General features: G+C 41.4%; 1 protein-coding gene and 1 pseudogene across 2 annotated transcripts in view; one reads left to right on the top strand and one right to left on the bottom strand.

Moving 5' to 3' along the window:
* Positions 1-12,387, top strand: part of LOC308461817 (olfactory receptor 5AP2-like) — a gene marked incomplete at its 3' end in the record, with an annotated part of 253,933 nt that overhangs the window by 18,204 nt on the left and 223,342 nt on the right. The window lies entirely within an intron of this gene.
* LOC308461828 (olfactory receptor 2AP1-like) lies at positions 4,679-5,630 on the bottom strand (annotated as a pseudogene). Its single transcript has one exon. The product of its transcript is annotated as an olfactory receptor 2AP1-like (transcript).

The raw sequence follows: 12,387 nt of genomic DNA, 5'->3' as shown, positions 1-12,387 counted from the left end.
TAATGCACGCTGATCATTAGGACAGGTGGTGGTGGTGGTGGTTTTGCCCTGATTTTCTTTTGGCAGGTCTTACTTCCATTTATTTTACCTTAGTCAGTCATCATGTAAATTTCGAGCAAGGGGCTGCTGCTGAAGGCTTTTGCTCTGATCTTCTGATTTACGCTAAACTAATCAAGAGTTGAAATGACTATTGCACACAAATTACTGTTTATATAAAAGGAAAATGGAAGATAGAGAAGGGGATTCAAGTCAGCTGCTTTTTACCCATTGCCAAAGCTTGGAAAGTGAAAAGGGAGGTAAATGTCCTTCTGGGCTCTGCAACCACTAAAGAACTGTTAATTTAAAGCTTCTCTCCTCCTCCCGCCTAAAAAAAAAGTGAACTAATTTGTGCACAATTGGGATTGAGTTAAGTATGTGAATGAGTCCTTCTTTCATATATTAGCAAGCTGAAAAATTGCTGCAAGAAAACATGGGGACTAGAAGCAGGAGGATGGGTGTATGGGTTACCTGGTAGTTGGAGATAAAAATATGATGGAAATAAATGTCTCTTGCTGGTGACCCAACTTCCACTTCTACTCAAATGGCTGAAAAGCAGCTGGTCACAAGAAGTGGGAGGGAGGGGAAAGGACATGAGGCTGGAAATGGGGAAGGGTATGGATCTGGAAAAAGGAGCAGCAGTAGTCACCCACCCATATCACCCCAGCCCTAAAACCTTTGGGATGACTGTGTAGAAATAAAATGATGTTGCAGCTGCTACCAAAGCAACCGTATTTCTCAGCCTCAGTATTTTATTAGGAGAATCTTGCAAAAATGTACACTTTAGTCAAAACAGCAGACAAAAATGTGCTTATTAGAATAAATTCACGCTTAAATGCTGAAGCATTTTCATGAGGTTTTTTTTAAAAAAAACATCATAATTTATTGTGGAAACGTGGTGAACTAAATTTAACGTTGGAAAAACTGGAAACTGAAAGAACTTAATTTGACAAAGAGCGTGAGAAAAGACCTCTTGTATCAAGTCAATCCTTCTTCCCACAGTTGCCATCCAGGTATGTCTTGGAAGCTCACAAGCAAAGCGTGAAGGCAATAGCCCTCTCCCCCACTGTTGTTCACCCATAATCTGTAAAAACTCATTGGGTGATGACCATGGGATTAGTTCTCTGCATTAACAACCTTACAGATTGGTGGTGGGATATAATAACAAACACACAAGCATGCAGGAGGAATTTGTGTGTGAGTCTAACAGCACACTTGCCAGCTCTGTGGTGGTGGCTGCTCTCTTATTATAAGAGAATAATAATAATAATAATAACCCTCCCATTGCATATCATTGTGTATAATCCTCTATTTGCTTGAATCTATTCAGGAGGAAAGACAGCAATCAGAAAGAGCCTTACTTACATTTCTGTCCTTTGGCGTCTGAGAGTTGGATGGACCACGGTGTTCAACTGGGGTTCAGTGCAAAGATTCTCCACTCGACCTGGATAGGTGTTGTGGAACAAGGAAGATATGTGATTGCACAGAGGACCTGAGTCATTTCATGTCTCCAGTGGCAGTAGTTTCTTTACATATAAGGTAAGAAGTTTTGCAATAGTTTCTGAAGAGTGACGAGCTATGTGCGTATTCATGCATCACTTCCATCAGCACTTATTTACAAGGGGCAGCCCCCTTTTTTTCCTGGTACCTGTCTTTTTGGGTAACTGCAGTTTCTTATTTGTCCTTTTTTATCTCTGGGAATTAGTTGGGGATTATAGAGTTTGACCTTGAAGTTATATCTTTAAGGTGTGTGTATATCAGGGTTGCATCTTGTTCTTTGTGCATTGCATCTATACATATAAACTAGCAGTCACCATTTCTCCCCAGAAGCCCATCAGAATGATGCTACAGCATGCTATTCCAGTGTTGATGTCATGTTATCCCAATGGCGGGGGGGGGGGGGGAGTATGACAGCCGCAAATGGGCAACTGCCAGGAGAAAACACCACCGCTACCAACAGTAAGCTCCCCATCTTTTAAAAAAATATTACTCTCCACTCTCTTGGCTCCCTCAGCCTAAAAGTGGAGATGAGCACCACACCCCAAGTTGAATTTGACTGGACTTAACCGTCCAGGGGTCCTTTACATTTTTACCTTTACTCTCCCTCCAATCAATTAAAAGTACTCAGTGTTTGCAACCTGAGAACTGCATTGTAAATTAGGTAGAGGACTTGTTTCAACACTTTTACAGTATACATGTGCATTATCTAAAAGAAATAAATCATTTTTCTTTCAAACAATTGATTTTCTTTCATTCAGATTGAAAAAGTTAACTGAAGTGTTAATAAACAAAAACTCATATGGATAATGAGTTAACTATAAAACTCTGTACAACTTTATTCGAAAAGTAAATCACAGCTATTTCAATAGGACTTACTTCCTAGTAAGTATACACAGTGTTGTGAATGGGGGGGGGAGGTGGGGAGGCTATATGCCTGAGTACCTTCAAATTCCTGGACTCAACAAAGATTCAATTGCTGGAATTGGTAATGGCCCCTAAGTATGGTTTGTTAAGGTAACAAAGGAAGTGACTCTGTGCCATAGGCCAAATGGGTATACCCTCTCCCTCGATTCTCTGGTAGTTAGAAAGACAAAACGCCAGAGTTGAGGTGTGAGAGCTAGAAACTAGAAATTAGAAGCAGCCTGGGCAGCTGAGAGATGGAGCCATGTCTGATTTCTGCTGGAATCCTAAGCTGTGGTTATGGGAAAAGCAAGAACTTCTTGGGGTGCTAATGCTGGCAGCCCCTCCATCATAGGCTCAGGTTGTATATATGTATATATCATATATCATATCATATACCATATATCATAAAAACACCACAGTCTTCACTGTTCCTCATTACAAAAGAAAGCACTGATCCTGAGTAAGTTCCTGCAACCCCTGGAATCTCATACCGCTCAGAGATAGGGGTAGTGTGCAACAATAGGATTGTAACACGGTTGCTGTAATCAGATGGCTATTTTTCCATCTATATCATATTGAGGACACATTGGAGGGTGCATCTAACTGAACAACAGTGGATAAAGGTAAGTGGGTTTCCTTATCCAAAAGCATGGCAAGGGAAAGTGGGAAGGATTCCAGGAGAGGGGATGCCAAATGAAGACCACCTCAGGGCCTGTTCCACCTGCCCCCACCCCTGTTCTACCCTGGATTCTGGGTAGATTCCATGGGAGATTCTGGATTCCATGGGAGAATGAAAGGCCTGGTAGGAGGGGGTAGTATCTGGAGAAAGCCCTAGCTTTCTCATATTCTATTTCTGTAGGAAGTATCCTGATAACTTTTAAATGTGTTAATATTGTTTACTGCTTGGTTTGTTTTAAAAATGCAGTTTATGTTAGTTTGTTCACTGCCTTGGAAGTATCTGTATCCTGAACAGCAGGTCATATATTAAATTGCAACAAAGTAATAATGGACAATATAATATTATATTTGTAAGGGGGCCAAGCAAAGTGAATGGGAAGGAAGCAATCTGCAATTATGTCAAAGGCAAGTGTAGTATGGATCTTGATGGGGGGAAATGGAATTGGAGGGGAGTGAATAAGAAAGCAAATATTATTTATTGTGAAAAAATTCTACCTGGCATTTTATCTATAATAATCAGGAGGCAATATCTGATACATCAGGCAAAGAAGCAACAACATACAAGTTCAGTAATAAACCATCACATTTTTATAGGCACACAATCTGAGCACTTTCCATCCTTCCCACTGAAAACTTTGCCGTGAAAGGTACAGTATTAGAGGGGCTCAGGATTTAGTGTCTGGGGGCAATAAGCCATGAAAGAGTGGTGCTTTCCTGCTACAATCTTGACTTCAAGAGTGAGTATATGTATGTATGTATGTATGTATGTATGTATGTACATGCAGAATCGCAACTCCTTTACTTCTGGTGCAACAGTTCACATGTTGGTTACTTCATATGTAGTATCCTGCACTAACCACAACAGTGGTGTACTTGAAGGTGTATAGGATGTGGTTCATTGCATTACTGTCAGTGACGCCATAGCCTGACCACTTCCACATTGTTGAAACAATCAACAATAACATCCGTACACTTGACTGCTTCTGTTGAAATTCATTGCTAGTGTGCAGTAAATTGAATTGAACCTACAATTATGCAAACAACAGTACCATTGTTCGGGCTTTCTGGTGTCCAGTGGTAGCCAGGTAAGTGATTTATTTGCCTGTGTCATCTCCAAAAGTATGAAAAGTTACTGTAGCCTAACTCACGTAATGTACCAGGGTAGAAACTTTTCTTACTTTTACAGATGATGGAGGCACAGGCAAATAAACTACTTATCTGTCTACCACAGGACATGAGAAGGCCTGAACAATGGGACTGTTTCTGTCACTTCTTATTAATTAGCATTCAAAATGGTAGATTATCTGTTGTCTATTGTGCGTTTGACTTTGTTCTACCTGTGTAGCTCACACCCATGTGAAATATGTTGCTACTGACAATTTAAAATGTTTGTGCTTATTCCCAAAGGATGCAACAAAAATCCTTACCAAAAGAATGCTAGGGATGAGGATGAGGAATTCTCTCTAGTACAGCACATTTGGGGGTTGGGGACTACAAGTAAACTGAATGTTGTCAGCTATAATATATACAACCCAGATGCAGTCTACTGCACTTAGATTCCTCAAATTCTTCTCATAGGTACAAGTTTGCTGAAGACTTTTCTAAAAATGTCCTTAAACTCTCTGTTCCTCAGGCTGTAGATGAAGGGATTGAACATGGGAGTCAGGATAGTGTGGAAAACAGAGAAGACTTTGTACAGTTCCTTCAGTGTGTCAGTCTTTGGTAATATGTACACTGTGATAAGGGTACCATAGAAAATGGTAACCACAATAAGATGAGAGGAGCAGGTAGAGAAAGCTTTCTTCTTGCCACTGTTTGAAGGGATTTTCAAAATGGTGCTGATGATGCAAACATAAGAAGTGATGGTCAGTATCATTGGTGCAACGGTGCATGCTGATCCCAAGACTGACATCAGCATTTCTGCCTGTCGGGTTTCGCTACAGGAGAGCATTAACAATGGCTCATAATCGCAAAAGTAATAGTCAATTACTTTGGGGGCACAAAAATTCAACTGAGATGCATGGAATGCTGTAAACGCAGCAAGCACAGCTCTAAGTATCCAAGGAGCAAAGGATAGGAGAATGCATAACCTACTCTTCATGATGGTTACATAATGCAGTGGTTTACATATTGCTGCATACCTGTCATAAGACATCACTGATAAGAGAAAACACTCAGCACAAGCACAGGAACCAAAGAAGGACTGCAGAAAACACCCGCTAAAAGAAATCCCATGATAGCCACTAATCAAGCTAGCCAAAAGCCTAAGGAGGATTGTTGAGGTGTAGCAGGTCTCTAAAACAGACAAGTTCCCCAGGAAAAAAGTCCATGGGCTTGTGAAGATGGTGATTGGCTAGGACTGCTGCAGCTATAAGGAGGTTTCCAGCAACTGTCACCAAGTAGATAGCTAAAAATGCAACAAAGAGGAGAATCTGCCATTCAGGAAGAGAACTGAAGTCCAGGAGGATAAATTCTGTCACTGCCGTTTGATTATACTTTTGTCTTTTTGCCATGAGTTATTCTATCTAGAGACAATGTATTTTCTAAAACAGAAATCACAAATGTAAACATGATGTGAGTGTCATCTGCTAATCCATATATTTAATACTATATACAGTGGTACCTCAGGTTAAAAACTTAATTCGTTTTGGAGGTCCATTCTTAACCTGAAACTGTTCTTAACCTGAGGTACCACTTTAGCTAATGGGGCCTCCTGCTGCCGCCGCACCACTGGAGCACAATTTCTGTTCTCGTCCTGAAGCAAAGTTCTCAGCCCGAGGTACTTCTGGGTTAGCAGAGTCTGTAACCTGAAGCGTCTGTAACCTGAGTGTATGTAACCCGAGGTACCACTGTATATATATCTACCCACAGTGTTTAGATAAATCACATTGTGTAACAATTCTCTCTGTTGAAGTTATGAGAGCTGAACTGAGCCATTATTATAAATATTTTGCTTCTCTATGTTGGGTCAAAATAATGATAATAATAAAAGATACCAGATAGACCGATAAAAATGGCCATGTTGTTCAACATAATCAAAATGTATGTGAGCAGAACTGGGGAACATAAACAGAAATTGGCAACATCACTCTGAACACATTACCTGCTTTTGCAGTTCGTTTATTTCTAGCTTTTATGCCTGATGACACCAGAAGGTCAACACTCTATATAACCTTCATTCGATTTTATTGAAAAGCCAACTTAGCAATGCTCTCTATATTATTTCTTTATTTGCTCTTCTTATACCAGTGAAATTGGCTTAATTCCTACAACCTTAACACACACAAAGAAACACGCACACAGGGGGTGTGGAGAGACAGATTTATCTGTCACTGTTTCCTATTATTAGGGCTGTTGTGCCATATGAAGAAGTTTACAAAATGAGGACAGACCACAAATTAGTCAATGGTTGCTATTTTTTTAAAAAAAGGAGTGTCTATGAGGAAATGCATATGGAGACAGAGACAGAGATTTGTCAAATATGAACATACCTGGTAGCATTTGCTTATGTAAATACATGCATGTAAGGCAGTGGAGATAAACCTTTTTTCGCAAGAGCTATGTATCAAATCCGAAGTGCACACTACAAATATAGTTCCTAGTGCTTGGCAGAAAGTTTTGACCATCGGAGCTGCAACATAAGATTTGTACAATTCTGATGTATTTACAAACTCTGACTCCTGAAAACTGAAATGAAAGTTTGACAGATTAAACTTCTTGGTATCATCTCTGACCGTTGGTATCTTTCCAAGACTTTACCTCCCATTGCTTCCACAAATCAGTGGGAGTTCATTCAGGTGTGCTGTATAGGGATTTCAGACCAAGTGGCATATTACACAGTAGAAATATGCTATAATGTGTAAACAACAAAGTAAGGCTTAGATAAACATCAGGAAACATCAGCTGCTGCTGCCACAAGTTTTATGAGACTAGTTCAAGCACAAAACCAAATAAAAAAGGAGAGAAAATGTGTATGCATTACAGAACACAGCCTTGAACACCTAAAACAGAATACATCACGGGAACACTAATATCACATTACTTCAGACTAATGAACAGTCCAGTCCAGTCTAATTGTCAGTAGCTCTTGAGCACCTCAAGTGGGTTGGGGGTGGGGACTGTCTCTGCTCTGTCACTTGAAAATTTTCACCTGTAGACTGAATCTTGGAAAATCTACAATCCTGAGTTATATCCAATGATACAGGGCTGCCAACTTGAATAAAATATTTGGGGGGGGGCAGGTAAGCCCCGCCCAGCATAATCAATCACATGATGCAGTGCATGCACACCATTTGAATAGCAACACCCATCAACACTGGGGGGCCCAGCCCTCTTAAATATTCTCTTGGGGGGCAAAGACCCCCTTTGTACCTAGGAGTTGGCTCCCACGTGATGATAGTTCTACTCAGAGTTGACACATTGAAAATAATAGCCATGACTATGGTTAAGCAATTTAGGTACTTAATTAAAATGGGTATACTCTGAGTAAAACTAAGTTGAACACAACCCTTTGTCCCTTGCCTCATAATGAACGAGTACCCATATTTTGCAATTTTTAACCAGTACCATAAAGGGTCTCCTAACCCCTGTGCTATAAAATAGCAGAATATTTGCAGCAGCTACTGATAGAGGTCAACACTCCATCACATAGTAGAATTGGGACCCTGAATGTCATCTAGTCCAACCCCCTGCAATGCAGGAATCTCAACTAAAGCATCCATGATACATGGTCATCTAATCTCTGCTTAAAAACCTCCAATGAAGGAGAGTCTACCACCTTCCGAGGGAATCCGCTCCACTGTCAAACAGCTTTTGTAATATCCCTAGAAATCTCCCTCTCTTTCAACCTCTCACACACAAACCTTTGTACCTTCAAAGATGTGCTCCCCATCAGTGCTTTGACCTCTTCTTTCAAAGTATCAGGACAGCTGGATATAGATCCTTTGGTACTTTTCCATTTCTTTCCTCAAACAAAATGTGTGACTGCAATAAAGGTCTGTACACCGTATTCCAACCTACTTTCTCTGACTACATTTTGCAGTTCTTTTTTTTTACCCTGTGAAAATGTAACTTCTCTGAGCAGTTCTGCCAAAGTTTCTAGTGAAAGTTCCTTTCAGAAAATAAAAGGACAAAGGGGACCTTTCAATGGAATGTATTAATTTCTCACACTTCCCTCCCTCCCTCCATTCTATAGAACGGAAATAAGCATTATGGGGAAGGGAAAAAAATATGCCCAATTATGTGTGACACATGAGGCACTGCATCTACCAGGGAAATTGCAGGCCTACTGCAGGCCTGGCAGAGTTGGATAGGAAAAAACAACATGAAGAAAGAGACAATGCATGTGCTTTTGTAAACGAGGAAAATCTTTAATAAAAATTATTTTTATATTTTTTAAAAGACAACATGTGGAAGATGCCTGTGACCTCCCTAGCTTGCATCTTTCCTGCAAGGTGCATAAGTGTACCCTTGATAGCAACTTTGTGGATGCTTTCACTCTTCTAAGGTTCCGGCTTCAGGGTGGGGGGGGGGTCATGGTGTTACGAGACAAGGGCAAGTTCTCTTGGCGACATAGCCTCAAGAAGCATGTCAGGAGATCCTCTGATAACTGGGTGCGGGGTTATCAGGTGTTCCAGAGCGTTTTCCAGGTGACCTACTCCAAACGAGACTACTGGCACCTCAACAACCACATGGGTGTTTTTCTCAAGGCTCAGGTACTGGCTGGGGGTGCTGTAGCTATTGCCTTTGATGAGGCATTTTGCCAGCAGGCACAGCACAATCAGAATTTATAATGGGACCTCCATAATAACAAGCTCTGACTTGTTCAATCCAAAATATACTCAGAGTTCTTTCTTTCTCAACTCTATTTCTGCCAGCTCAGCATATTTCTTAGTGTCTCCATCCATGGTTTCCTTCCCCTTCTCCAACATTATAACTCCACCATTGGGTTGTTTCACTCCTCCAGGAAACATTGTGGAGGTCCTCTCGATTTTGTTATCTATTGCTTTACCATTCCATTCTCCAGTTCTGGAAATCCTCCATCAGTATTTTTTCCCAGGTACTCTGTAACTTCTCTAGCCTCAGATTGTCCGGTACATTTTTATTCACCATTTTATGCATCTCTGCAGTCAGTGGGATGTTTTTCAGTATTTTCACCATACTGAGTGCTTTCTTTGAGATCCATACATTCCTAGCTTTCTTCTCCCACAGCAGCATGGCCATGTAGTTTCACATTTGTTGTTGTTTAGTCATTTAGTTGTGTCCGACTCTTCGTGACCCCATGGACCAGAGCACGCCAGGCACTCACAATCAGCAGATTCACCAGTGAGGTGGAGGATCAAAAATAAAGTGAAATAAAATCAAAACAACTCAGAGCTCCTCTTAGCTGCTTAGAAACTTTCTTAGGTACGTATATTTTAATAATGCTTTTTGTTCTATTTTCTTTTCAGCCCTCTAGTGTCACCTCCTCTTAAGTCCAGCAGTCAGGACTTATTTCAGATGAGCCATTTAACCAGCAGACAGAAAACCTCGGTCATAATTTATAGCAGTTTCAAAAGTAGTTGAAGGGAGGTTTAGTCAATCCTTGCCCAAGGACTGACCCCCTAGGGCTATTAAGTGGGGTTTGGACAAGATTGCAGCTCTTCCTCTTCCCAGTCACTCACCCAAACAGCTTCCTTCAAGGTTTCTCAGCCCCAAAGTGAGAGAGCAGCCCTTCCAGAGCACTGGAAGTTAATCCCTGTTATCTTTGTTCCTCAGAGATAATATGATAGCTAATGGCTATCATTAATCACCACCTAACTATCTTTGTCAATGGAGTCTCAAGAAGAGATATTTAATGAGCCATGATTCCTCCCCAGAAATCTGGCCTGATTTCCGCCCAACACTGGTGTCTGTCTAAATTATTTCTGCTGCACTCACAAGCCCCACAAAATGCACCTTACAGACTTAGAAATATCCAACACTGATTATGTCTAAACCCTAAAGAGAAATCTAGTGTGACATCTCTGGAGAAGTTGCTCTGCAAGGGAGTGCGGAATGGAGCTGGGAGTCTATCTGTTGTATGAGTTCTTTGATGTCCTTCCATGGAATCACCCCCCCCCCCAAAGAGCTGTACCCTCCTTTGGACAACAATCACAATAGTGATGTATGTGTTTCCTGAAACAGCCCATAACTTTGTAGCTCTGAATTTCCTTCACTGAGCCATCACTTGGACTGGCAGGTGAAAAGGTCTCCTACAATTCTCTCATTCCATGACCCCTGCATCTCAGAGTATCTCTCTTTTTTTTATCCAACAGTAATTACAGTACATGTAAATCTTAATGGGAAAACTAGTGTGCCATCTATTATCTACCGGCGAGAGCCAGTGTGGTGTAGTGGTTAAGAGCGGTAGACTCATAATCTGGTGAACCGGGTTTGTGTCTCCACTCCTCCACGTGCAGCTGCTGGGTGACCTTGGGCTACTCACACTTCTTTGAAATCTCTCAGTCCCACTCACCTCACAGAGTGTTTGTTGTGGGGGAGGAAGGGAAAGGAGAATGTTAGCTGCTTTGAGACTCCTTTGGGTAGTGATAAAGTGGGATATCAAATCCAAACTCCTCCTCCTCCTCTTCTTCTTCTTCTTCTTCTTCTTCTTGAGAAGGCACTCTGCTAGGGATGGGGAATGAAGCTGGGTGGGTGAGTTTATCTATTGTATGAGTTCTCAGATATCAGGTTGACACCTGAAATTCCTCTGAGGCTAAGGGTGCACACATTAAGGCTCCAACCCCATGAATTCCCCTCACCCCCCCCCTATTTGCTGCAAGTCTAAGGTTGTGCCAAATAGCAGCATCTCTTCTGTTGGGTGCTTTATCTCAAACATAGGAGCCAACTCCAAGGGGCTGAGGGGCCTTCACCCCCCCCCATAAAATATATGAGGGGCAGCCCCTCCCAAGTTGATGGTCATTGCCATTCAAATGGTGGGCGTGCGCTGTATCATGTGATTGATTATGCAGGGCAGGGCTTACCTGCCCCCCCCAAAAAAAATTCATCAAGTTGGCATTCCTAATCTAAAATAATAAAAAAAGTTTGAAACATAAGACCCTGAAGAGTGGGATTATATGCTGCAATAATTTAGGCAAATGAATTTTCATGCTAATCTTCCCATAGAGATGGGCGAATAAATGGTGGTGGTGTCACAGGACTGCATTTGCCAGCTATGTCCTCATTGGCTCCACCCCAGTCTTCATTCATTGAGGCAAAAGATCTGAAAGAGAGTATTCACTGCAACTGGGAACCCTGTAAAGTCAGTGCCCTTTGCTGTACAGAGGATTCTTTTCCTTCTATCTTTTAAAATATTTTATTGATCTGTGAACAAAAAAATTGCAAACATAACAACAAGTAAGAAGATAAAGAATAAGAAATTTAAACCATAAAGCATCAGAGCCTGGAACAACAAAAGTACAAAGATGTATTGCGGTTCCAAAGAGATAATCAAGTATTAATTCATACAAGGATCCCTTTAACAAATAATAAAGGTTTATAAAAAATAAAAATATACTTCGCCTGTTAGTTCCATCATTATTAATAATAAATATTTTATGTAGTCTTAAATGAGCCAGACATTTGCATACAATGATGGCACTGAATGACCATGTTCCTCATTATTTTTATAAGAAATAAAATCAAGACACAAAATAGAGGTGGGGAGTCCTTCAAGCTCTGCCTTTTAGATATTTTAGTTTGCGTGTTCAGACCCAGAAACCTCCCCCCTAAATAAATTTACACTTCACTCAAATGTTGGTTTTGGTTTTTGGCAGAATTTAGGCCACAACTTTATTGATTACAGAAAGTGACTGGTTGCATAGGCTCTGGTTCAACTAGCTCCCTGCCATGCAGGCATCGCTGACCCAGAGCTCCAGCATAGGTCAGCCAAGAGGGAACACCTGGATAAGAGGAAAGCTGGGAACGGGCTAACTCCGCCACCCAAATGTCCCCCTGGACTCAGGCATGGGCACAACCCCCTCTCAGGGTTTGACCAAACCATCGAGTCCTTGGATTCCTTTAACGGAATATCCTTCACATAGGGATGGCGAGAGTGTTCTCCCATTCCTATCACCTGAACCAGAGCCTATCCACAACCTTAAAAGTTGTGATGATTTGCTACGCGGCAGGTGAAACCCAAATGGTAACAGCCAATCAGCCAAGTGGGGGTCCCAAAGACAGACAACACATGATGGCATAGCAAGGTCAAGTGCAAAGCCCTAAAAGTAGGGAGAGGTGGGTGAGTGTACC

This window comes from Podarcis pityusensis (genome assembly GCF_964106645.2).
Source record: "Podarcis pityusensis genome assembly, chromosome: 13".
Classification (NCBI taxonomy): Eukaryota; Metazoa; Chordata; class Lepidosauria; order Squamata; family Lacertidae; genus Podarcis; species Podarcis pityusensis.
Note: the sequence above shows the minus strand (reverse complement) of the source record. Positions and strands in the feature narration are given on the sequence as shown.